Below are 25,756 nucleotides of genomic sequence, written 5' to 3'. Positions count from 1 at the left end.
CAAAATAGATGATGGAGAAAAGACAGCCTCTTCAACAAAAACTGCTGGGAAAACTGGTTAGCAGTCTGCAAAAAACTGATGTATATCACCCTATACCAAGATTAACTCAAAATGGATCAAGGAACTTAATATCAGACCCCAAACTCTAAAGTTGATACAGGAAAGAGTAGGAAATACTCTGGAATTAGTAGGTATAGGTAAGAACTTTCTCAACAAAACCCCATCAGCACAGCAACTAAGAGGTTCATAGATAAATGGGACCTCATAAAACTAAAAAGCTTCTGTTCATCAAAAGAAATGGTCTCTAAACTAAAGAGAACACCCACAGAGTGGGAGAAAATGTTTGCCAGCTATACATCAGACAAAGGACTGATAACCAGAATATATAGGGAACTTAAAAAACTAAATTCTCCCAAAACTAATGAACCAATAAAGAAATGGGCAAGTGAACTAAACAGAACTTTCTCAAAAGAAGAAATTCAAATGGCCAAAAAACACATGAAAAAATGCTCACCATCTCTATCTGCCATCTTGATTTCCTCATGGTTTTGATTTGCATTTTCCTCATGATTCATGTGCTTATTGGTTACTTAAATATCTTCTTTGGGGAAATACACATTTTGCCCATTTTAGAACTGAGTTGTTTATTTTTCATTGTTGACCTTAGGAGTTCTCTGTTCTTATCAGATATATGTCTTGAAAATATTTTATTCCATTCTGAGAGTTGCCTTTTTACTCTGTTAATATTACCTTTTGATACACAAATTTTAAAGTTTTTGTGAAGTCCAGCTTGGCTATTTTGTTCTTTTGTTGCTTGTGCCTTTGGTGCCATGTCCTGGAAACCACTGTAAAATTGAGTGTCTCGAGGCTCTATCTTGTGTTTTCTTCAGAGAGTTTTATAGTTTTAGGTCTTAAATTCTAGTTTGGGACCATTCTGAGCTAATTTTGCATATTGTGTGAGGTAAGGATCCAACTTTGTTCCTTTTCATGTGGATATCTGTTTTGTTTTTTTTTCTAGCACCATGTGTAGAAAAGTTGTCCTTGGCACCCTGTAAAAAATCATGCAGCTGTGGATGTGGGAGTTTATTTCTGGGTTCTCATCCATTCTATTGGTCTATGCATCTGTCTTCATGCCAGAAGCTTTTCTTTTCTTTTCTTTTTTAATGGTACTAATTTAGCTTTATTTCCTCAGTGTAAAAAGAGAGAAATTGGGACATACAATCCCCTCCAGACTGGCTGTGTTGGTCATCCCCATTCTCTCATCACCTTTAGGACTAGCATGTCTTCATAACTCACTCCATCCACTTGCTTTCTGCTCACTACACAGATGCACTGTTAAAATCACACTGGGCACTGGTGGCTCACACCTGTAAACCTAGCTACTGGGGAGGATCACCATTCAAGGCCAGGTAAATATTTTGAGAGACCCCCATCTCCAAAATAACCAGAGCAAAATGAAGTGGGGGTGTGGCTCAAGCAGTACAGCACCTGCTTTGCATGTGTAAAGCCCCAAGTTCAAACCCCAGTCCCCCCCACACAAAATAAAATAAGAACACTTTCTTTCATGCTCACATGTAGCTGTGTTGATGCAACTGATGCTGTGTGCAGCTTGGTTGATTTCAAGAAGGTCCCATCTCAAGAGTCTGAAGAACTTGTATGCATGCCAATGTAATTATTGCAGCTTTCCACTGAATTTAAAATCAGGAGGTATGAGATTTTCAGCTTTTCTTCCCAAGATTTGTTTTGGCTATTCAAGGTCCCTTAAGATTTCCTATGAACTTTAGGATGGGTTTTTCTATTTCTGCAAAAAACCTCACTGGCCTTTTGATAAAGATTGGATCAAATCTGTATATTGCAGTAGTAGTATTGACATCTGAACAAGATTAAATCTCCCAATCCATAAATAGCAGATGCATTTCCATTTGTTTCTGTCTTTAATTTTTTTCTTCTTTCTGTAATGTTGTAGTTTCCATTGTACCATATTTCACTTCTCTCTCTCTCTCTCTCTCTCTCTCTCTCTCTCTCTCTCTCTCTCTCTCTCTATCTCGACAGTATTGGAGTTCAAACTCAGGCCTCACTTACTAGGCATGCACTCTATCACTTGAGCCACTTCACTTCACCTCCCCTGGTTTTTTTTTTTTAGTGAGATAGGATCTCCTGAACTGTTTGCCTGGGCTGGTTTCAAGCTGAGATCCTCCTGATCTCTGTCTCCTGAGTAGCTAGGATTATAGGTGTGAGTCACCGGTGCCCAGTTTTTCACCTCCATGATGAAGTTAATTTCTAAGATTTTTATTCTTTTTGGTGTTATTATAAATGGAGTTGTTTTCATGATTTCCTCTTTAGATCACTCATTGTCAGCATATAAAAATGCCACTGACATTTTCATGTTGACATTGAGTCCAGTCACTTATTTATTCAGTTTTTTTTTTTTTTGTAAGTAGAATCTTAGTGTTCTGTAAGCATAAGATCATATTGTCTGTGAACAGGATCATTTTATTTCTTCCTTTCCAATTTAGATGCCTTTTATTTATTTTTCTTGCATAATTGCTCTGGCTGGAATGTCCAGAGCTATGTGAATAAAAGTGGCAAACATGGGAATTAAGCTAGTTCCTGATTTTAGAAGAAAAGTATTGAGTCTTTCACACTGAGTTGATGCTCACTGATGGTGTTTCATATATGGCTTTTATTAATTTTAAGTAGTTTCCTTCTATTCTTACTGGGGTCAGTGTTTTTTAATCACTAAAGGATATTGAATTTTGCCAAAAGTTTTTCTGCATCACTTTACATGATCATGTTGTTCTTTTCCTTCATGTTTCTTATGTGATGTTATTACACAGATTAGTTTTCACACCTTGCATTCCAGAAATAGATCCTGCTTGGCTATGATATATAATCCTTTTAATATGCTGCTGGATTCAGTTTGGTAGTATTTTATTGAGGATTTTATGTCAGGGCTCATAAAGGGATATTGGTCTGTAATTTTCTTATAATGTCTCTGGCTTTCTATAAGGATAATTCTGGCCTCATTAAATGAGTTTGAAGAGTTCCTTCTTCTTTAACCTTTTGGAAAAGTTTGAAAAGCATTAGCATTGGTCCTTCTTTAAATGTCTAATAGAATTTCCCAGTGAAGTCATAAGGTTTAGGCTTTTCTTTGTCAGGATATTTTGTTTTGCTTTTCTTTTTTCTCTTCTTTCTCTTCCTTCTCTCCCCTCCCTCCCTCCCTCTCTCCCTTCCTCCCTTCCTTCTGTCCTTCTTTACTATCATTGTTTTGTTTTATTTTGTTTTGTTGAAACAGGGTGTTGCTATCTAGCTCAGCCTGACAGAAAAGTCTTGCTACTCCTGTCTCTGCCTCCTGAGTGTTGGGAATTTATAGGCATACTCTACCATGACTGGTTGTCAGGAAATTTTTTCTTATTGATTGAATCTCCTTACCACTAAAAGCTCTGTTCAGATGTCTTTGTGGTTTAATATTGGTAGGTTTTGTGATTCTAGGAATTTGAACATTTTATCACAGTCATCCAATTTTCAGGTGCATAGTTGTCCATATTACTCTCATGATGCTTCATGTTTCTACAGAATTGGTAGTTGTATCCCCATTTCCACTTCTGATTTTAGTAGTTTGAATCTTTTTTTTTTCTTTCACACATCTACCTAAAGATTTCTCAATTTTGTTGATCTTTTTGAAGAACAAACTTTTGGCTTCACTGATTTTTCTCAATTGTTTTTCTATTCTTTATTTTGCTCTTCTCATATCAAATCTTTATTTTTTCTTTCCTTTTGCTAGGTTTAATTTGTTCTTTTTCTGGTTCCTTAGGGTAAAATTAGGCTGTTGGTCTGGAATCTTTCTTCATTTTAATTTGTTTATCTACATATTTCTCTTTTAGCAACGATTTCACCGTGCTTGATAAGTTTTGATATATTGTGCTTCCATTTTCCTTTGTCTCTAAGTATTTTATAATACCCTTTGTGAGTTCTTCTTTGGTCTACTAGTTGTTTAAGAGCACAAGTGTTGGTTGTTTAATTTTCACAACTTTTTGAATTTTCTAATTTTGCTTCTGTTATTGATTTCTAACTTCATTCTATTGTGGTCAGAGAAGATATTTTGTTATTGTATACTTATACTTTATATACATATACATATCTGTGTATATGTAGACATATAATTTGTGGCCTAGGGTATAGTCTAGAAAATATTCCATGTGCACCTGAGAGGAACATGTATCCTGTCATTGGTTAGAGTGTTCTGTACTTGTCTGCTAGGTGTAATTGGTTTATTGTGGTTAGTGCTCCATTTCTTTCCTTGTCTTCTTTTTTGTTATTATTGTTGTGCTGGAAGTGCATTGTGACATTTACTTTTGTAAATTGAGAAATAAATAGTTGAATTCACCCTCTTCGTCATTCTTCCTCCTCACTTGTCCTCTGTCTCATTGTCTTACCCATTATTGAGAGTGGGGTATTGAAGTTGACAAGTATTATTATAGAACTGTCTATTTCTCCCTTCAAGTCTGTCAGTTTTGCTTCTGTCCATTCACATGGACTGTTATTCATTGCATAGATGCTTATAATTGTCATGTATCATTACCTGTTTATTTCCTTGTCAGAGTGAAAAGTTAGATAAATGAGGAAGGATGTTGGAGATTAGGATGAAGACTAGGATTTTTATTTATTTGCTTTTATTATTTTTAAATTTTTATTTATTTGGTGGTACTGGGATTTGAACTCAGGGCTTCATGCTTACTAGGCAGGCACTCTACAACTTGATCCATCCCCAGCCCTTTTTCTTTAGTTTTTTTTCTTCCTTTTTTTAGTTTTCTTTGTTTTGTTTTTTTTGATCTAACCTTTTCTCTAGTACCTGTTCCCCTTTTCCTATTGGCCTCAGTTGCTTTTAAGGTATCTGCTTTAGTTTCTCTGCATTAAGGGCAACAAATGCTAGCTAGTTTTTTAGGTGTCTTACCTATCCTTACCCCTCCCTTGTGTGCTCTCACTTTTATCATGTACTCATAGTCTAATCCCATTGTTGTGTTTGCCCTTGATCTAATGTCCACATATGAGGGAGAACATACGATTTTTGGTCTTTTGGGATATGGTCTTGCTTTTTGTTTGGGGCTGGCTTTAGACCATGATCCTTCTACCTATGCTTCCTGAGCAACTAGGATTACAGGTGTGCATCACTATACCCAGCTTATTTGTTGAGATGGGGGGGTCTCACTAACTTTTTGCACTGGCTGGCCTCCAACTACGATCCTCCTAATATGCCTTCCATGTAACTGGGATGAAAAGCTTGAGCCATTGCACCTGACTGCAGGTTTTTTCCCCCTCAAAATACCAAATAATAATTATAAATACTTATGCATGGGGGTTAGTGTTACTACAATAATTTCAGTTGCAGGTTTCTGGATCATTTCTGTTTTCACTTATTAAATTAGATTTGCAATTTTTATGCCTAAAATGATTTATATCCTTGGAGACATTTTGCCTATTTTGACTCCCATATGTTCCAGATCTTGACTTTGTGCAGTTGGAGTTGAGAACCACTGGAATAGAGCATTGAAAGGACTGCTGCCAGACCAGGTTAGATGAGGATCTGAGATGCCAGAGGTATTGTCACTAAGGCAGGACAAGTGGTTTTCCTTAGTGGTGAAGGAGAAAATGGGGTTTTTTAGGGAATGGTGATCCAAGCATATAGCTTCTGGGAGTCAGGAGCATGGAATCTTCTAGTGAGTTAACCAAGGCTGGGCAGGTATGAAACTCCTCAGTACATCATTAGCATCTTCCCATCATCCCACGCTGCCAGGGACACACCTGAAAGAAATGTATGCATCATGTTGCTAAAGCTGGTCCCACTCTTTGTGCTCCACAAGGATAATTATTTTTAAAAATAATTCTGGAGTTACAGAGAAGAAAGGATACCAGAAGAGGATTTACATGTCTCCAGATCATTTTTTTAAATGAGAAATTTAGCATGATTCTCTTGATTACTTGGTGGTGGAATTCCACATGGTAAGATTATTTAAAGCATTGTGTCACACACACCTGTAATGTATGAAGCAGAATCTTACAGAATTGAGGAATAAACAGGCTGAGGCTGGAGGATAGGGAGACAAAAGAAAATTCTCTCTTTCTCTCTCTGCACTGAAAAAATTTCTCATTGGCAGCAAACAAACAGAACAGAATGGAACAAGGTTCCTTAAGAGATGGTTAGCACACAGACAGTCTCCATAGTGGGAGAATAATTGGTTGTCAATCGCAGTTCATTTCAGCTAGTCTATTATGTCTGTCTTTCAGCAAAAAAGAATTACAAGGCAATTCAGGCATTGTGATTCATATAATCCCAGCACTCAGGAGGCTGAGTTTGGAGGATCTCAAGTTTGAGGTCAGCCTGGGCTACACAGTGAGATTCTGTCTCAAAAACAAAAAACAAATAAACAACAACAATAAAATAACAAGACATAAGACAAAAAAGAAAAGACAGTATCGTTTGAAGAGACTGAACAAGCACCAATACTAGAGTCAGATATGGCAGGAATGTGGGATTCATCTCCAGGAATTTTTAAAAAATATAATTAATATGCTAAGAACATTCCTGGGAAACAGAAAACAGGCAAGAACAAATAGATAATGAAAGCAGAGAGATAGAAATTCTGAGAATGAAAAGAAAAACTGGATATGAAAAGCTCTGTCACAGAAATGAAGATTGGATGGGCTCATTAGTAGACTGGATGTGGCTGAGAAATCATCTGTGAGCTGGAGGATATGAAAATAGAAAGTTCCAAAACTGACCAGCAAAGAGAAAAACCAGAATTGTCCAAGGGCTGGAGGCATGGCTCAAGTGGTATAGCACCTGGCTAGCAAGTGGGAAGTCCTGAGTTCAAACCTCAGTACTGTAAAACAAAAATTATCTAAGAACTGTGGGAAAGCAAAAAAGGTGTCACATATGTGTAATGTGAATACTGGAAGAAAGAAGGAAGGAAGGAGGGAGAGGAAGGGAGGAAGAAAGGAAGGCAGGGAGAGAGGGAAGAAGGGAGGGAGGAAGGAAAACATTTGAAACAATAATGGGTGACACTTTTCCCAAATCAATGTTGGATGGCAAACCATAGATCCGAGAAGCTCAGGAAATACCAAACTGGATAAATGTCCAAAAAACTACACCTTAGGCATTATCATTCAAATTTCAAAAATTAAAGATAAAGAGGCCAAAGTGGGATAAATCTTACCTGTAGAAGATAAAGATAAGGATTACATCCAACTTGCCTTCATAAATCATGTAAACGGGAAGAGAATGGAGGGAAATATTTAAAGTGTTGAGAGAAAACCCCCACCAATCTAGAATTCTGTACCTGTTAAATTATTCTTGTCACAAGACAAGGCAAAATAGACTTCTCAGACAAAAACACAAAAATAATTGTGGGAATTTGTTTCTAGTAGAAACTGCCTTTCAAAAGTTTTTAAAGTTTTATTATGTTTTTTCCCTTTTTCTTTCTTGGCAGTACTGGTGTTTGAACTTAGTACTTACAGAGGCAACCACTTTACCATTTGTGCTAAACCTACAGCCCTTTTTATTTTAGTTTACTTTTCAGATAGTGTCCCTGCTTTTGCCTGGGGCAAGCCTCAGAACACACGCCTCCTGTCTCCACCTCCTGCATAGCTGGCATTACAGGCATGAACCATCATGCCTGACACTGCAAGAAATGTATTTTAAAACTTCTTCAAGATGGACATCAGTGGTTACATCTGTAGTCCTAGCTATTGGGGAGGATGAGATCAAGAGGATCATAGTTCAAAGCCAGCCTGGCAAAAACTTTACCATTCCCAATCTCAAACAACAGCTGGGTATGGTGGTACACACCACCATAGTTGAGATGGGACCTTGCAAACTTTATGCCCAGGCTGGTCTTGAGCTCTGATCCTCCCAGTCTCTGCCTCCTGAGTAGCTGAGATTACAGGCATGAGCCACTGCACCCAGCCTTCTTAGTATTTTTAACTAACCTAGTAGACAATAGTTTGTCCAAAGTAAAAATAGCAAAATTATATTAAATTACATATGTGATGTGAGCGTCATGTGCACTTAGGTGTATGTGAAGTGAATGACAGCAATGATATGAGGGGTGGGATGGAGGAAGGAGGACTATTTTGTTATTGCGGGTACTTGCACTACATGAAGTGTGGTAGTATTATTTGAAAACAGACTTGAAAGTCTCCTGGTGCTTACCACAGGCTGTGTTCTTACATCGACTGTATAGAAAGAGGAGGCAAAGTAAACCTACCGCATGTACACCTCAGCCCAGGCCCTGTGCCTGATCGGTATTGTGAATGGCGGAGACATGGGGTTGGGGAAAAAAAAGAAATGGACTTGAATTAGTTACAAACATATATGGCAAACTCTAAGTCTAGGGTAACTACTTTAAGAAAAGTAAAAAGATGAGGCATAATTGATACTAAGAATGGAGAGCAAGAGCTAGAGGCATGCATGGCTCAGTGGTAGACCACCTGCTTTGTAAGCACATGGTCAAGAGTTCAAACTCCAGTACTGCCAAAAAAAGAAGAAAGAAAGATAGAATGAAAGAAAGAAAAAGCCCAATGGAACAAAAAAAATAAGGGCAACCAATGGAAAATAGTAGTAAATATGGTAGAATTAATCCAACTATTAACATCACTTTAAAAATCAATGGTTTAAAGACACCAATCAAAACAGAGATTGTCAGCTAGATAAAAAATAAGATTCCAAGCCTGGTGTGGTAGTACATGCCTATAATCCTAGTATTTGAGTGTCTGAGATAGAAAGATCATGAGTCTGAGGCCAGCCCGAGCTACATGGTGAAGGTAGAGGATACAATGCTATGTATTGAAAGCTGTTGAAAAATGGGGGGTGGTAAAGGGATAAGGGAGAGCAATGGAAGGGGTTAAATGGACCAAAGTAAAGTATACTCACAGCAGGGATACATTGAAAAACCCCTTTGAACATCGACTTAAAAATTAATAATGAGAGGACTATAAAATAGGTACAGTGTGGGGGGGTATCTGTGGAAGGGGGGAGAGTGAATTAAAGAGATTAAGGTGAAGAAATATGGTTGATGGACTCATCTACTTATATGAAATGAACAAAGAAACCTCTTGCAATTGCTTTAAGTGGGGTGGAGAAAGGGTTGAGGGGGACAGATGGTGGCGGGGACCTAATTAATGTACAATATAAACCTATTTGGAATTGTCACTAGAAAGAAAAAAAATAAGATGCCTTGCTAACACTAATCAAAAGAAGGCAGAATTAGCTATGTTAATTTGAGACAGAGTAAACTTCAGAGTAGGGGAAATTGTCAGGGATAAAGAGGCATTACATAATAAAAAAGAGGACTTCAACCCCCAGTACTACCCCCCTCCCCCCAAAAAACATCCTAGAGCTAACATCAAACTTACCCAGTATCAGTACTTCAAAGATTGGGAACAAGGCAAGGATGTCTGTCACTACGTAACTAATGCAAGAAGAGAAGAAAAAGAAACGAAGGGCATACAGATTGGGAATGTTGAAATAGAACAGTCCTTGTGTGCAGCTGACATGTTTATTTTATGTAGAAAATATGAAAGAATGAATAAAAACTTTCTGGAACTAATAAGTGCTGATAGCAAGGTTTTAGGACACAAGGTCAATATGCAAACATCAATCACTTTCTCATATGCCAGCAACGAAAAAGTGGAAATTGAGATTAAAAACACATTATCGTTCCCATTAGTATTGCCCCCAAATAAAATAATTATGAATAAACATGGTATTTGTACAGGATGCCTATCAGAAATGCTATAAAACTGATAAAAGGTATCAAAAAAGAGCTAAATACACTGATACTTAGTGTCAAGGTACTACTTATTCCCAATTTAAGCTATAAATTCAATACAATTCCAATCAAAATCCCAGCAATTCAAGTCAGGTGAGACATAGTCCCTGAAGACCATACTTGAATGTTTTTTTAAAGGACACATTTATTCAGGGTCATGATCAGACCATTACATTTAGCAATCAACAGCTAAATGGGTGGGAAAAAAAAAAGCCTACGTTAAAACCCTTTTGGGGTTTGTGGAGTGGCTCAAGAGGTAGAGCATCTGCCTAGCATGTGTGAGGCCATGAGTTCAAACCTCAGTGCTGCCAAAAAAACCCCTTTGTTGGAATGCTTTATACCTTCCACGGAACAGAAACTAAAATAACCTGCTATACAAATAGTCACAAATATAGTCCTCAAGTTCATTTGCCCGTACACATGAATATTGTCTAAAATATGTCTTCTTTGTAGCAGCTAGGTGCTTGGCCAAGTTCACAAATCTGTTGTAACTTGTAGTTTACCTGTCACTTCTCTGGCTCTCCTCTCCTGCTAAGCTTTGTTTCCTGGCAATAATTAAAGCCTCCTGTCACTGCTATATCTACTGCTGCTGCTGGAGCCACCTTGATTTCTTGGTTTAGAAAATTATTGGGGCTAGGGCTTCCGTCTCCAAAGTTTCCTCCCTTCATGGGTCCAAAATTTGAAGATTAATTTTTGTAATTGTCCAAATCATTGTAGCTTCCACCACCTCCAAAACTACTTCCATCCTTACCAAATCCATTGTAGCCATCCCCACCACCATATCCACCATCACCATAGCTACCACCAAAGCCACTTCCACAACCACCACCAAAGCTTCCAGAACCACTTCAACCTCTTTGGCTAGATGAAGTACGAGCCATCTCTTGCTTTGACAGGAATTTCCTTCACAGTTGTGGCCATTCACAGTGTGGTATTTCTGAATGACAATTTTATCCATGGATTCATGGTCATCAGTTACAAAATCAAAGCCCCTCTTCCTCCCACTGCCTCTATCTGTCATGATTTCAATCACTTCAATTTTCCCATACTGTTCAAAATAATCTCGTAGGTGATGTTCTTCAATGTCGTAACTGCAGCCACCTCCTCTGTAGTGGCATAAGTGACAAACCCTAAGCCCCTGGAGCACTTGGTGTTTGGATCTCTCATTGCTGCACAATGCACGAGTGGCTCCTTGGACTCTCATCCATTGTTTCAAAGCTCAGCCCTCCAACAAAGAACTCCCACAGCTGCTGGCACTGTTTAGGAGACTCTGACTTAGATGGGACTGGGAGACAGACTTTCGTGCTGCTTCCTTCGCTGCATCCATGAACAGAAAGGAGTAAGCTATTGAACGTATTTTCCTATTTGAATATCAAAGGGAGTGAGCAGTCAGAGGACTGACACTACTTGACTCTGAGCCTTCCTAGTGGGTAATCAAGGTGGTGTGGTATGGTGAAAGAACAGACAAATGGATCAAGGGACAGAATTGAAGGACCACCCAACTCATGATGGAGAAGAGACAGCCTCTTCAACAAATGTTGCTTTGGAAACTGGATATCTGCATGCACAAATTGAAATTAGATCCATGTCTTTCACCCTGTACAAGTATCAACTTAAAATGGATTAAGGGCCGAAATAGACCAATTGGCCCAATGGAATATAGTCAAAGGAGTAAGTTACAATGGAGCAAAGATAGCTGTTTCAACAGAAGGTGCTAAAAAACCAGACATCTGCATGCAGAAAAGACATCTACATATGAGCCTCACACCTTCACAAAAACAAGCTCAGAATGGATTATAGACCTAAATTAAAACACAAAACTACAAAACTGTAGAAGACAACTTAGGGAAACCTGGATGACCTTGTGCCATCTTTTTTGATACAGCACCCTAAAAGAAAGAAATAATAAACTGGTAAAATTAAAGACTCTTCTGTTAAATAAAATGTCGAGAGGACTAGCCAAAGACTGGGAGATATTTGTAAAAGACATATCTGAGAAATAACTGCTACCCCAAAATGGCTAGGGATATAGCTCAGTGGTAGAGTATTTGCTAGCATGTGTAAGGCCCTGGGTTCAAGCTCCAGTACTACAAAAAAGTGAAGGGAAGGGAGAAGGGAAAGGAAGGAAGAAAGAAAGAGAGAAAGAACTACTACTGAAAATGTATGAAGAACTCTTAAAATGGAGCAATAAGTAAACAAAATGAACAAAAGACCTGACCACAATAAAGCCATCTGTAGATGGCAAGCATGAAAACATGCCCAACATCATATGTGATTAGGAAATTGCAAACTAACACAACAATGAAATACCCTATGTACTTATTGGCATGGTTAAAATCCAGAACACTGTCAGCAACAAAGACTGGTGAGGAGGTGGGGTAGCAGGAACTCTCAGCCATTGCTGGGGGAATGCAACATGGTATAACCACTGTGGAAGACAGTTTGCAGTTACCTTCAAAACTAAATACACTCTTGCCATGTGATCCATCAATAATGCTCGTTTGTATTTACTTAAATGAATTGAGAACTCACAAACACAAAAACCAGTACATGAATGTTTATAGCAGGTTTTAATCACAATTGCCAAAAACTGGAAGCAATCAAGATGCTCTTAGTAGATGAATGGATAAGAAAACTGTGTTGCACTCAAATAATGAAATATCATTTGACACTAAAAGAAGATGAATTATCAAGCCATGAAAAGACATGAAAGAACTTTACTAAGTGAAAGAAGCCAATCCAAAGAGACTGTATACTATATGGTTCCAACTCTATGATATTCTGGGAAAGGGAGAACTATGAAGACAGTAGAAAGATTAAGTGGTTAGCAGGGAGGGAAAAAGTGAGCCCAAATTTTTAGGGGGATGAAACTATCTCTGCATGCTACTACAATGTGGATGCATGTCATTATAACTTTGTGCAAAGTCGTAAGATGCACAACACTAAGAGTGAGCACTAATGCACACTATGTTCCTTGAGTGATAATGATGCTTAAATGATAACAGATGTTATCTATCTATCTGTCACTGGGCTGTGGGATGTTGATAGAGGTCAAGGCTGTGTATTTGCAGGGAGGGGACAGATCGGAACTCTGCACTTTATTATGTTCAATTTTGTTGTGAATCTAAAACTGCTTTAAATATGAAATTTATTACATTTAAACAATTAATTTAAGCATGGGTCTTAAGTATACAGTAAGTTTGGATTAATGCACACAGCCATGTAGTCTCAACCTCAATTCACAATAAAGAATGTTTTCATTACCCCAAAAGGTTCCCCTGTGCCCCAATGCACCAGGAACTTACTGACTTCTATGACCATGTGTTAGTTGTCTTCACTCCCAACTTTTCATTTTTTTAAATTATTGTTGTACTGGGGGATACAATGTGACGTTTACAAAAGTTCTGGCAATATATCATAGTTGAATTCATCCCCTCTATCATTCTCCTGTGAACTCTCCTCCCGCCATTCCTGGAATAGTTGCCACAGGTCTCATTTTTCCATTCACATGCATGTATACGTGGTATTTCCACCATGTTCACCTCCTACAAGCTTTCTTTGTATCCTCCCCACTCTGGCTGTACCAACCCCCCAGACAGAACCTGCTTTGCCTTCCTGCTATCCGTTTTTGTAAAAAAAAAAAATGACATTTTTGTTTAAGGCAGCTATATAGGGTGTTTCCTTGTGACATTTCCATATATATATGCATATGTGTGTGTATGTATATGTATATGTATATATAACCCGAATTGGTTCACACCTTCTATTTTTCTCCTTTCTACATAAGTCTCCCTTCTTAGGATGATTTCAACAGGTTTACAAATTCAATATTCATTCTTGTACAGGAAGTACATCAACCATATCACTCCCAACTTTCATGTGGAAGGAATTACACTCTTTTGTCTGCCTTTTCACGTGAGACATTTTTGAGATTCATCTATTTTTTTCAAGTATCAAAAACTGTAATCTTTTTTTCACTGTTTGAGGAATTTTTATTAAAGCAAGAATTTTATAATCCAAATTATGTTTCATTGCTCAGTTATCAATTTTGTTACTTAAAACAGAACTGACATCCTGAGCTATTCACAGTAAAGAATTAAAAAATTAAAGAAAGGAATGCTTTAAATTTTTGTACTTTGCTGAAAATTCTTTTTCCCAGGGTCTATAAAATATTGATTTGTTTTATATTTTACTATTTTCTGTGAAAAACTGTAATCTTTTTATTGTGTAGTATTGCATTTTATGACAAAATTAAAATGTGCTGATCAACATTTGGGTTGTTTCTGGTTTTTGCTTTATAAGTAAAGCAGCTATTACATTCTTTTGCCATACTTTTTTGCTGGGTGTGGTGGTGCACATCTATAATCCCAGCACTCAGAAGGCTGAAGCAGGAGGATCATGATTTTGGGGTTGGCCTACATAGTGAGTTCCAGGCCAGCTTGGCTGCATACATAGCAAGATTCTTTCTCAAAAAGCATCTTTACACTGAATACGTGCAGACTTTTTCTTGTTATTATTCCATAAACAATACAATCTCATAATTATTTACATAGCATGTACATTGATGTAAGACTCAGAAGTAATCTAGAGACTCTCTCAGGAGGGCTGTGGGTTTCTCTGTAGTAGAGTGCTTGCCTAGCATGTGTCATGTCCTGGGCTCATCAGCACTGCAGTATGTGCAGATGGAAGGTGTGGGCGGGCTGTATGCAAATATCATGCCATTTTATTTATATTACGGGCTGGAGAATCCAAAGATTTTGGTACCTGTAGGGGACCCTGGAACTGCCCCCATGGATATTGAGGGACAACTGGAACTGAAGTGGGTATAAAACGATATCTCAGCGCGGTTTAGCTGTCTTTCCCTGATGAGTAAAGTTGAACATTATCACTATTATTATTATTAGCAGCACTGGGGTTTGTATTCAGAGCCTCACATTTGCTAGACAGATGCTCTACCTCTTGAGCCACTCTGCCAGCTGTTTTGTGTTGGGTATTTTCTAGATAGGGTCTCATGAACTATTTGCCTGGTCTGGCTTTGAATCACAATCCTCCTGATTGCTGCTGGTAGCTAGGATTACAGGCATGAGCCACTGGAGCCTGGCTAATATTGAGCATTATTAATTATATATCTTCCTTTGCAAAATTTCTGTGCATATATTTATGTGTGTGTATATATGCCTTTAAGTTGCAACCTTAGGTCACTGATTTTAAACCATTTTCTTTCCTATTTAAGCACTCTAAAGTTAATACTCTAAGTACTACCTCTGCATCCCATAGTACTTGATATGCTACATTTTCATTATCATTGAATTAGAAGCATTTTTAATTTCCCCTTGTGACTTAGTCTTTTGTTTATGGGTTATTTAGAAGTGTGTGGTTTCATTCCCAAACACTTGGTATTTTTCTAGTTGTCTTAATTTTAGTGAATGGAATTCTGTCGTAATTACAGAACATGTGCTGTAACACATTCTTCTGAAACTTAATAGCCCTTCTTCTAAGGCTCATATTATTGTGTACTTTTGTCAGGGCCCCACTGTACTCACAAAGAATGCCTATTTTGTAGTTGTTAAGTATGATGTTTCATCTATTTCTGTTAGGCCAAGGTAGTTGACAGTGTTGTTCAAATCTTTCTTCCACAATAATTTTCCCTTCCTTATTAAAAGTATAATTTTAGGTCATAAGCATAATTATTGATTGATTGACAGCCTTAGATACACACATAGACTTCCTGGCTGCCCACCTCACAGGACCTTTATGACAGAGAGACTCACCCAAGAATCATTGCCCTTCTGAGACCCTGCAGGGGAAGCAAGCTGGTGCCCACAGCTCTCCTCGAGCCCCAGTTCTTCGTGCCACCCCACATTTCCACCACAGTGGAGCTATTGCCACTGAAATCTGGTCCCTCGCTATTCATGACTTGGTGTCAGCCTTTTGTTTCCCAGTGTTTGTCCTGAGCTCTACTGTATGAATTCTGGCTGAAGGTTCTCCTGTGGCTCCTAAGACAATGGTGGAACTTTAAAACTTTGGCTTGGATCATCTCCTTCTGCCTACATTCCTTCTAGATTTCTGCTATCAGCCCATCCTAAGGGCATCATGAATTTCTGTCCATATACCATGCATTTAAAAGATGCTGTTCAATTTTCATGTTCAGATTATCAGGCTGAAAAGTTTCTCCTGTTCTAACCATTCAGTAAATTTAGGGTTCTCTTGAAGCCATGTCCTTACTCTGATAACAAGCTATCAGAACGAGTATCAACACAACGGAATTTTACTCAGCCATGAAGAAAAATGAAATACAGCAATGTTGTAGGACTTGGGTTACATGACAAGGGGAGAACATGTACGGGAGGTACGGGGTTAGATAGAAAACCCAAAACATGAAGGCATTTGATGTCCCCACTGCAGAGGAATTAATACAGAAACCTTAGAGCGACAGAGGTCAACACGAGAAGGGGATCAGGAACCAGTGTAAAGATCAGTTAGAGATGAATCAACCTGGGTTGTAACACATTTGTACATGAAAGCAAGGCTAGGAATCTCTCTGTATAGCTGTCCTTATCTCAACTAGCAAAAATGGTATGTCTTTCTTATTATTGCTTATTTCTACTCTTCAATGGAACTGGAGAAAAGTGCAGAACAGGTTCTGCCTGGCGGGGGGAGAGGGTGGGGGTGGGGGCAGGAGGGAGAAATGACCCAAACAATATACGCACATGTGAATAAATGAATTAAAAAGAAAAACGAGTATCAACACAAACATAGGGTTTGGTGTGTAGCTCAGGGGTAGAGCATGTGATTCCCATGTGTGAGGCCCTGGGACCCATCCCCAGCATCAAATAAATAAATCAGATACAGACATGGCGGCCAACAGGGTTATGCACAGAACAACAGATTTGGCTTGGTTGAAGGGGAAGGAGATTCACATAGAACATCCAGGAGAAGCAGTACTTAGGGCACAAGATCACACGGGTGTCATAGCAGTGTTAGCTCCGTGGTAGAGCACTTACCTAGCATGCACCAGGCCCTGGGTTCCATACCCGGTACCACAAAAACAAAACAAATGAACATTGAAAAAGAAAATTAAGCATTCCTTTGATTAATTCATTAGCTTGGCTGGCTATTTCTTATCCAAAACAAGCCTTGGATAAATGACGCCTCAGCAGATAGGTTTAGTTGGGGGGAGGCTAAGGAATTGACAGAATGCAGGGTTTGACTTAGTGACGGGGACTTGTACACACAAGAAGTGAGAGGGAAGCTGCAGGGATGGAGGTGGTACTGCAGACACTTCCTTCCTCTGGGTTCCTGCGAGGGTGGCGTTAATCAAAGCGTCATCAGTGTCACCTAAGAGTTTGCAAAAACTGGAAGAGTTCAGGCCCCACTCTGATCTTATTGCAGTAAACTCTGGGGAAAGGCAGACACCTGGGCTCTGCTAGGCCTTCAAGGTGATGCTAATGTACACAAAAGTTTGAGGAGTACAGGGAGAGGATCAGTCCTGCATTGCGGTCACTGCATGGGATACTCTTATTCCTGCCACCACCAGACACTGGTGGCACTCACTGATGCTGCTTCATAGATTTGAGTTCCTTTCCACTATCTACACTCTTAAGAGATATTGCAGAAACTGTAAAGAGTTGAGTCACTATTTTTTTCATAAGACAATTCTCTGCTCACATTGGAGCAATGTTCTGTTTATCACCAGTGCTAAGCGTAAGCGTGTTTTTATTCATTCTCAGTGAATGAATGACAAGTGTGTTGAGGACTTACCATCAGAAGACTGAAATGGGCCCAAGACATAAAGCAAACAGTTCCAAGAAAAATATTGGCCCTTAATTTTTGTCTGTATCAGTTAACTATTTTCACAGGAAGTGCCAGGAGAATAAAATTAGCACTATTTCTTTTTTTGTTTTAATTCCCTTTGTTTCTGTGTGGCTTACATGTAATTCTTTTTTGGATTGGATATGAAATCCAAGTACAAATTTTTCAGTCCCTTTGTGCACTTCAAAGTGACCTCTGTCACTGAAGACAGAGGTTTGCAATTGCCTGGGTCAGTGGGCTTCATTTGCAGTGCCCTACACTGGCGAGAAGTTCTTATCCTGGGTGGAGAAGCTGATGGTCTTCTTCAGTTTCAGACCCTGAAGGCCCATGGTCCCCGCCCCGGGATTCTGTATTTCCCACCAGTTCCCAAAGAAACTTGTATTTAGATAAAAATACATGCCATACAAAGCGCCGGCCACACACCATCAGCAGCGTGGCCACCAACACCAGCAGCAGCAGCAGCAGCCTGATGTTGTATCACATTGTGAGGACAGGAAGGGGTCACCTCCACAAGGGGCAGCATGGGTGGCTGGCACCCTCCACAGAGCCCCCCGGGGGGAGGGGCAGGGATTTTTTTTTGGTTTTTTTGGTGGCACTGGGGTTTGAACTCAGTGCCTCACACTTGCTAGGCAGGTGTTCTTACCACTTGAGCCACTCCACCAGCCCCTAAAATTAGCATTCTTTTCTGCATGTTTTTCTTGCCTTGCCTGAATAGTATTGAAAGCAGAACTCTGCCCTGGTCAGTGTTGAAACCAGTATAGAATGGGACAATGCAGAAACTTTCCTCCCAGAATGGTAATTGTTTCAGTTTAAAAGCATTCAAATACCACTCCCTGGTCCTGTGGAACACACAATCCAATTTACTGTGATTTTCTATTTCTCAGGATTTTTATGTGTACGGTGCTGGTTTTGGACATAGAGAAAATGAGTCATAGGCTATTTCAAAGCCAGTTAAAGAAAATCTCTGTGAGCGGGGCATGGTGGTACATGCTGTAATCCCTGCCCTTGGAAGGCTGAGGCAGGAGGATGGTGAGTTTGAGGCCAGCCTGTGTTACGTAGTGAGAATCAGTCTGCTTATATTTTGAATATGAGGTCGATGGAATTTGTTTAGAGGGGGTGTGAGAGACCAAGCAACATCAAGAATGGCTCCATGATTTGACCACATTGGTAGTCGCATCCTATGTGCAGGAAGTGGTATCAATGTGCTCTAGCAAAGATGCTACCTGGCTTCATTAAGCCTGCTGTGCCCAGGCTCCTGTCATCTGCCGGGGTCCATCTGGCTTTTGTAGATGACACAGGCCATGGCGGAGAACACTAGACTTTTATTCTCAAAGGCTTTGTGGGTGTCACTGATTTTTAAGGGACTGTTTTGGATTTGTTATCTTTCCCAAGGAAGAAAGCCACTTTGAAGGTTTCCCCTTGACCTTCCCACTGCCATGGCTCTGGCCTTACAGGGAGGGGTCTGCCAGCTGAAGAGAAAGCCAGTTTTGTTGTGCATGTGGGGCCTGGGAAAATAGTCACTGGGTGGGTCTGTGGACCAGGTCACCTGCTGTGAGTTGGACTACATGGCCCCATCTCCCAGCTTAGCTGAGAAGGCATGGTGCTGGTGCCTTAGACTCCCAGGCATCAGTGTCAACTCAGACTCTAGTCAACACTCCTCAAAAACTGTAGATGTTCTGGGCCAGGCATGCTGGTGCACCCTGTAATCCCAGCACTTGGGAGGCTGGGGCAGGATGATCATGAGTTCCAGGCCAATGTGGGCTACACAGCCAGACCAGATCTCAAACAAAGACAAACAGAAGTCTAGGTTTTCCCTTTCTCCAGCATGCGGAGAACCGTAACTCTTTAGATAGGATGGGGGGTCATTTCTGGGCCATCGCCATGCTCCTGCAACTGTTGGCCTCATGGTCACTTTAGGTATATTATGGACCTGAGTTTAGGCTCAGGTCTAGAAACTGGGCAAAGCATTATGACTTGTACTGGGGCAGCTCCCAGGATATTTTTTTATTTTAAAAATGATTTGAGAAAACCCAGTCTCCTATGAGCCTCTTGCTGCTTGGTGCTTTGTGAGTGGGGCTCCCCAAGCTACATTCCACGCCTGTAGAGACCTGCCTGGGTCTCATGCCTAAGGGCTGCCACCTGGGCTTCATCACTGTGGAATATCGTGACCCTTGTTGCTACATCAGGGAACTCCTTTCTTCAGCCCTGGCTATAAGGGACAGTCACCACATTCCAGGGCTCCTCTCTGCAGCCCTGTCTTCATCAGTTTGGTAAACAAGGATCTTCTGGGCCCTTAGGTGGAACATAGTCTTCCGCTCTTGTGTGATGTCTGCTCATTCAGGGCGGCCCTTGCCTGCTTTGCTAAGCTTCCTGGAACCATCTTCAAGGTGTCTTACTGCCTGCCAGGCTGTTAGCAGCTGGATCACAGGACAGGGCTCTCAAGTCGTAAGCTCTGCTCATGTAGCTGTCGGTTCAGCAGCTGTGATCCAGAGCCCTTGGGATTCCCTTTCATGCAGATTCTCCCAGCTACTGCCCAGCTCATCTGGCATGCAGGCTCCCCACACCCAGCATGCCCAGGGCCCCCTCATCTGGGCTATGTTGGGGATCAATCCCTGTTACTGGTCTGGTTGCCAGGAAAGGAAGTGAGGGTGATCCTGAGGGTGGTGGTACTGTCTGACTGCAAACACCTGCCTCATTTGAGACCTTTGCAAAAGTCTTTTTTTATTTTTTTGGCAGTACTGGGGCTTGAACTCAGGGCCTCACACTTGTTAGGTGGGTATTCTACCACTTGAGCCACTCTGCCAGCCCTGTTTTGTGTTGGGCTTTTTCAAGACAGGGTCTTGCTAACTATTTGCCTGGGGCTTGGCTTCAATACAGCATTTCTCCTGATCTCTGCCTCTAGAGTAGCTAGGATTACAGGTGTGAGCCACCACTGCCCAGCTTCTGCAAAATCTTTAAGCAAGGGGCAGATGCTATATTTTAACAAAAAGAAATGGACAAGTACTGCAGCCCAATAGGTTCAAGGTTTTTTGTTGTTTTCGGGGGTGGGGGTAGTACTGGGGTTGGAACTCAGAGGCTTGTGCTTGCTAGGCAGGTGCTCTACTATTTGAGCCACGCCTTCAGCCCTAGATGCTGGGTTCTTAACTGAATCTATTCAGATATTCCTGTCTTGAGTCTTAAGTCCCACTCCTCTCCTATTAGGCTGTGATCTTCATCAGAGGCCTGACAAGGCTGATAATTCAGCTTCCTCCAACATTCTGCTCCTGCTAAGATTCAGCTCAGAGCTGAGTCCTCCCCTTTGACTATTCTCCACCTACAGATTAACATTTCCTAAAATTCTGGGCTGTGCACACCTCTAATTCCAGCTACTTGGTGGCCCATGGAAAAAGCCTGTGACCCTAGCAACTGTGAAGATTTCAGCAGTTGATCTGTTACTGCATTCCAGGATCAGTCTGTGCCCTACCTGCTTCTAGGTGTGAGGTCCTCACTGGTGGCCTGCCAGCCAGGGATCCAGCTCCAGGTGCCATGCCAATCTGTCCTAGCGCCACTCCAATCACAGATTCTTCCCTGGAGATAGACAGAGGGTCTCTTAAGAGACACATGTAGGGAAGTGAGGAGGGCAGGAGTGAGCAGGAGACAGAGAACCCCAAATTCACGTGCAACTCTACCTTCAACCAATCCCACAGGGGCTGAGTTGGGCTGGACACTGCATCTTTGGGCCAAAGAACTGCTTTTTACTTTTTATTTTCAACTTCTCTCTGTTCTGCCATGACTCACTCCCATCATTTCATAAAAACTGTCCAGGTCACTAGCAGTCTCTCTATATTTCATCCTTGAACTTATGGTCATCTGATTTTTCCTTTGTGGTTTTGGTGACTGAACTCAGGACTTCATGCTTGCTAGGCGAGTGCTCCGCCACTTGAGCTCCTCCATCCCCAGCCCTTTGCTTTTAGTTTGTTTTTCAGATAAGATCTTCCACTTTTTGCCGGGGCTGGCCTTCAACTTCAATTCTCCTACCTCCTCCTCCTGAACACCTGGGATTATAGGTGTTCATCACCACACCTAGCTTTCTCTCTCTCTCTCTCTCTCTTTCTAGTCTCTATGAATTCAGGTTCTCACACTTGCTAATTAGGTGCTCTATCACTTGAACCACACTCCCAGCCTGAGCTCTTAAGCTTATTTTTCAGATAGTGTCATATGCTAACTTTTGCCTGGGCTGGCCTCGAACTGCAATCCTCCTGTCTCTGCCTCTTGAGTAGCTGAGATTACAGGTATGAACCACTGTGCCTAGCCTGACCAATTAATTTTTAACAAGTGAGCCACAGTCATGCAATGAGGAAACACTAGTCTTTTCAATGAGCAGTACCGGGAAACTGAATAGACACATGGGAAAGAACGAGGTTGAAGTCACACCGTATCCAAAAGTAACTCAAAATAGAGCGATACTAAATGTAAGGACCCAAAGTGTGAACCTCTTAAAAGAAAATATAGAGATGATACTTATAAGCAATGAATCCTTAGACATCAAAAGCACAAAGAAAAATAGATAAGTCATACATCAATAAAATTTAAAACTTTTGTACTTCAAAGGACACTGTCAATAAAGTGAAAAGACCCCCATAAAATGCAATAAAGTTTTGCAAATTACATCTCTGGTAAGAGATTTTATCTAGAATATACAAAGAACTATTACCACTCAATAGCAAAAAAGATAAATAACTTTAAAAATGAGCAAAAGATCATAACAGGGGTTACTCCCTGCTGAACAGTATTCGCGAGAAGATATAAATCAAACCACAATGATCTTCACATCCAAGGATGGCCATGAACACATCAGGTAACAAGGGTTAGCAGGGATGTGGGGAAATCAGATTTCTTGTAGACTGTTAGTGGGAATGTAAAATGGAGGCCATATGAGAAAGAGTCAGGCAGTTCTTCTAAAGGTTTATATAGCACCACCATTTGACCCAGAAATTCCACTCCTGGATGTCAGCTGGGGCAAATAGTTCACAAGATCCCATCTCCAAAATAAACCCAGTAAAATAGACTAGAGGTGTGGCTCAAGCTGTTTTGTGAGCGTGAAGCCCTGGGTTCAAACTCCAGTGCACCAAAAAAAAAAGGTGGATGGTAGCAAGGAAAGGGGTCAGCTGCCTAGCCAGGTCTCCAGTGAATGCCCACCTAGTGAGTGTTGCTGTGAAGCAGTGAGGAGGGTGTGTCTTAGGAGCCAGGCCACTCAGGTGAGCCTCCCACCTGAGTCTGTGTATCACTGAAGAACGGAGTTAAGCTAAGGTAATCATTCTGAATACAATCCATGTTGTGAGAAGAGAAAACAGGCCTTTGGGCTGATTTCTCTTTATTTCATCATTCCTACTCCAGCATGGTTTCTCCTCCTCTTTTTTTTTTTTCCAGTACTGGGGTTTGAAGTCAGAACCTACACCTTGAGCCACTCCACCTGCCCTTTTTTTGTGGTGGGTTTTTTTCAAGACAGGGTCTCATGAACTATTTGCCTGGGCTGGTTTGAACCGCCATCTTCCTGATTTCTGCCTCCTGAGTAGCTAGGATTACAGGTATGAGTCACCAGCTCCCAGCATGTTTTCTTCTTTATTCCTGCTTGGGTCTCGGAGAGAAGTAGTGAAAGTGAAGTGAATTCACATTTTTTTGAGCTCCTTTTCTAGACCAGGCATTGCACTGGTGTGTATCATATGTTGTTGTTGTTGTTTAGTTTTAGGCAGGCATTCGTATTTCCATTTAGTGAAGGAATGGGAGGTGGAGAGCATGAGGGGAAATATTCAGTGAGAGAGTGAGAGAGTGTGTGAGAGAGAGAGAGAGAGAGAGAGAGAGAGAGAGAGGGAGGGAGAGAAGACAAGACAGGAGAGAAGGGAAAGGGGAAAGTGGTTAGCCAGGAGGGGGACACTTCAGGGTAGATTGTACCAAACACAGATAGGAATAGTGAATCATGGCTCCCATCCATCCACCCCCACCCTCCCCACCTCCCATCTCCCAGCTGCCTGGCACCAGCATCACTGCCCGTGGCAGATGGGCTGGCGTAGCGTTGGTCAGTATATGTAACGGGGTAGTGCTGGGCTGTTAGGGGCGGTAAACTGCATATTGCTGCTTCACAACTGACACTGAAGAGACAGATCTTGTGGTGCTCAGGTTCAGGAGCCCGAGAGAGTTCTGTGCTGTAGTCACCTGTGATAACGTGCTCCAAGATTGTGGCTCTTTCATTGTGGACAGTGCTGGGCATTGAATGAACTTCACCTAGGTTTCGCCATCCCTCTGGGATCGTTCACGCACAGTTCTGGAGCACTAATGAAGGTAGTATATTCTCTCCAGAGTCAAGTCAGCTTTTGATTCATGTACTTACAGGAAGTCTACCGGTGAGTGGACTTCTGAATAATCTCACTGTGCTAGAATTGATGACACTAGATGATTAAAGAATATTCTCTACTCATGTCAATTGGGCAGCAATAGACACTAAAATCTGTTGGTTTTATGATTCAGTATATAGAGGATGAGGCAGAGTGGATAGAAAAATTGTAACATTTCATTACACATACCAGAAATATTTGGTAGGGATAGTTATTGTGACTTGAGAGACGCGCTGTTGGAGGAATGATAATATGTGCGCAGGGGAGAAGGTTGTTGTGACAGTGGGTAATGGATGAAATGAAGTTCTAATCACCTCCAAAAGGTCTTTTTAAATAGCTTTATTGATGTGTGCTTTTTGTACAATAAATTATGCATTGAAACTGTATGATTTGATTACATGATACATGCCTACATCTGTGACGCCATCACCATTATCATGAAAGTGAGCAAGTCCGTTATTCCCAGAGCCCCCTCATGCCCCTCTGTCACCCCTTCCTCCTGCCTCACTAAATTTGTGTTCCATGTTGCTGATAGTATTCCCTTGTTACTCTGTCAGTGTCTGTGGGCTCTGTAGTGATGGCCACTCCTTCATTCCTGGTTTTGGCAATTTGTGTCTGCTCTTTTTCTCTGTCAGTCTTTCTAGAACTTTCAGAATTTTATTGATCCTTCTCAAGAACCAACATTGACTTTTTGTTATTTTCTTTTCCTGTTTTCAGTTTTGATGATTTGTTCTGTGATATGTGTTTTCTTCCTTCTCCTTGTGTTAGGTTTATCTGGGTCCTTTTTTAGATTCCTGAAGTAGAAGCCTGAGACCTTTCTCCTTTTCTAATACAAGCAGTTGACTGTATAGATTTCTTTTTCATCGTTGCTTTAGGTATATCACATACATTTTGATATATTTTCATTCAATTGAAAATAATTTATAATTTCCCTTGGGACTTCCTCTTGACCCAGGAATGACTTACAGGTTTGTTGCTTTATTTCTGAGCATTTGGGCATTTTCTTATCTTTCTCTTATTGAGCTCTAACTTAATTTCATTGTATGTAGAGACTATACCTTGTTTGATTTAAATAATTTCAAGATTTTTACTGTTTTATGACTCACATGCTTTGTCTTCACTAATATTACACATGCACCTGAAAATAATTGTATTTTACTACTGTTGCTTTTTATAGAGCTTGGAGTGCTCTATAAATATCCATTAGATCCCGTTGGTTGGTAGTGTTGCTCAGTATGTTAGTTAGCTTTCTGTCACTTTGACAAAATACCTGAGTCAACAACTTATAATGAGGAAAGATTTGTTTTGACTCAAGGTTTCAGAAATTTCAGTTTATGGTTGGTTGGCTCTCTTGTCTTTGGGCCCATGGTAAGGCAGAGCAACATAGTAGGGATTGGGTGGTGGAGGAAAACACCTACCTCATTGTATCTAAGAAGCAAAGAGAGAGGGAGGAAGGGTGAGGTCTCAATATCTCCTTCAAGGGCACACTTGACTTAACTTCCTTCCATAGGCCCTACCTCCTAAAGGTTCCACCACCTCCCAATAGTGCCATAAGCTGGCAACCAAACCCTTGGATGACATTTAAGATCAAAACCCTAAAACTAAGTCCTATTTTCTTTTCTTTTTTATTTTTATTTGTGTGTGTGTGTGTGTGTGGTACTGGGGTTTGAACTCAGGGCTTTGCACTTGTTAGGCAGGAACTCTACCTTTTGCACCCTGCCTCCAACCCTACTTTCTTGATAATGC

General features: G+C 40.7%; 1 non-coding gene and 1 pseudogene across 1 annotated transcript; one reads left to right on the top strand and one right to left on the bottom strand.

Annotated features, from left to right (window-relative positions):
• The first annotated feature begins 8,192 nt into the window (after positions 1–8,192).
• On the top strand, positions 8,193–8,325 carry LOC141417725 (small nucleolar RNA SNORA51). Its single transcript, XR_012442364.1, has one exon. It is a non-coding gene; the product is annotated as a small nucleolar RNA SNORA51 (small nucleolar RNA).
• Positions 8,326–10,382: 2,057 nt separating this feature from the next.
• Positions 10,383–23,886, bottom strand: LOC141417269 (heterogeneous nuclear ribonucleoprotein A1-like 2; annotated as a pseudogene).
• Positions 23,887–25,756: the final 1,870 nt, after the last annotated feature.

The sequence above is a fragment of the Castor canadensis genome, chromosome 15 (assembly GCF_047511655.1).
Source record: "Castor canadensis chromosome 15, mCasCan1.hap1v2, whole genome shotgun sequence".
NCBI classification, from domain to species: Eukaryota; Metazoa; Chordata; class Mammalia; order Rodentia; family Castoridae; genus Castor; species Castor canadensis.
This window is presented reverse-complemented; position numbering and strand designations above follow the sequence as displayed.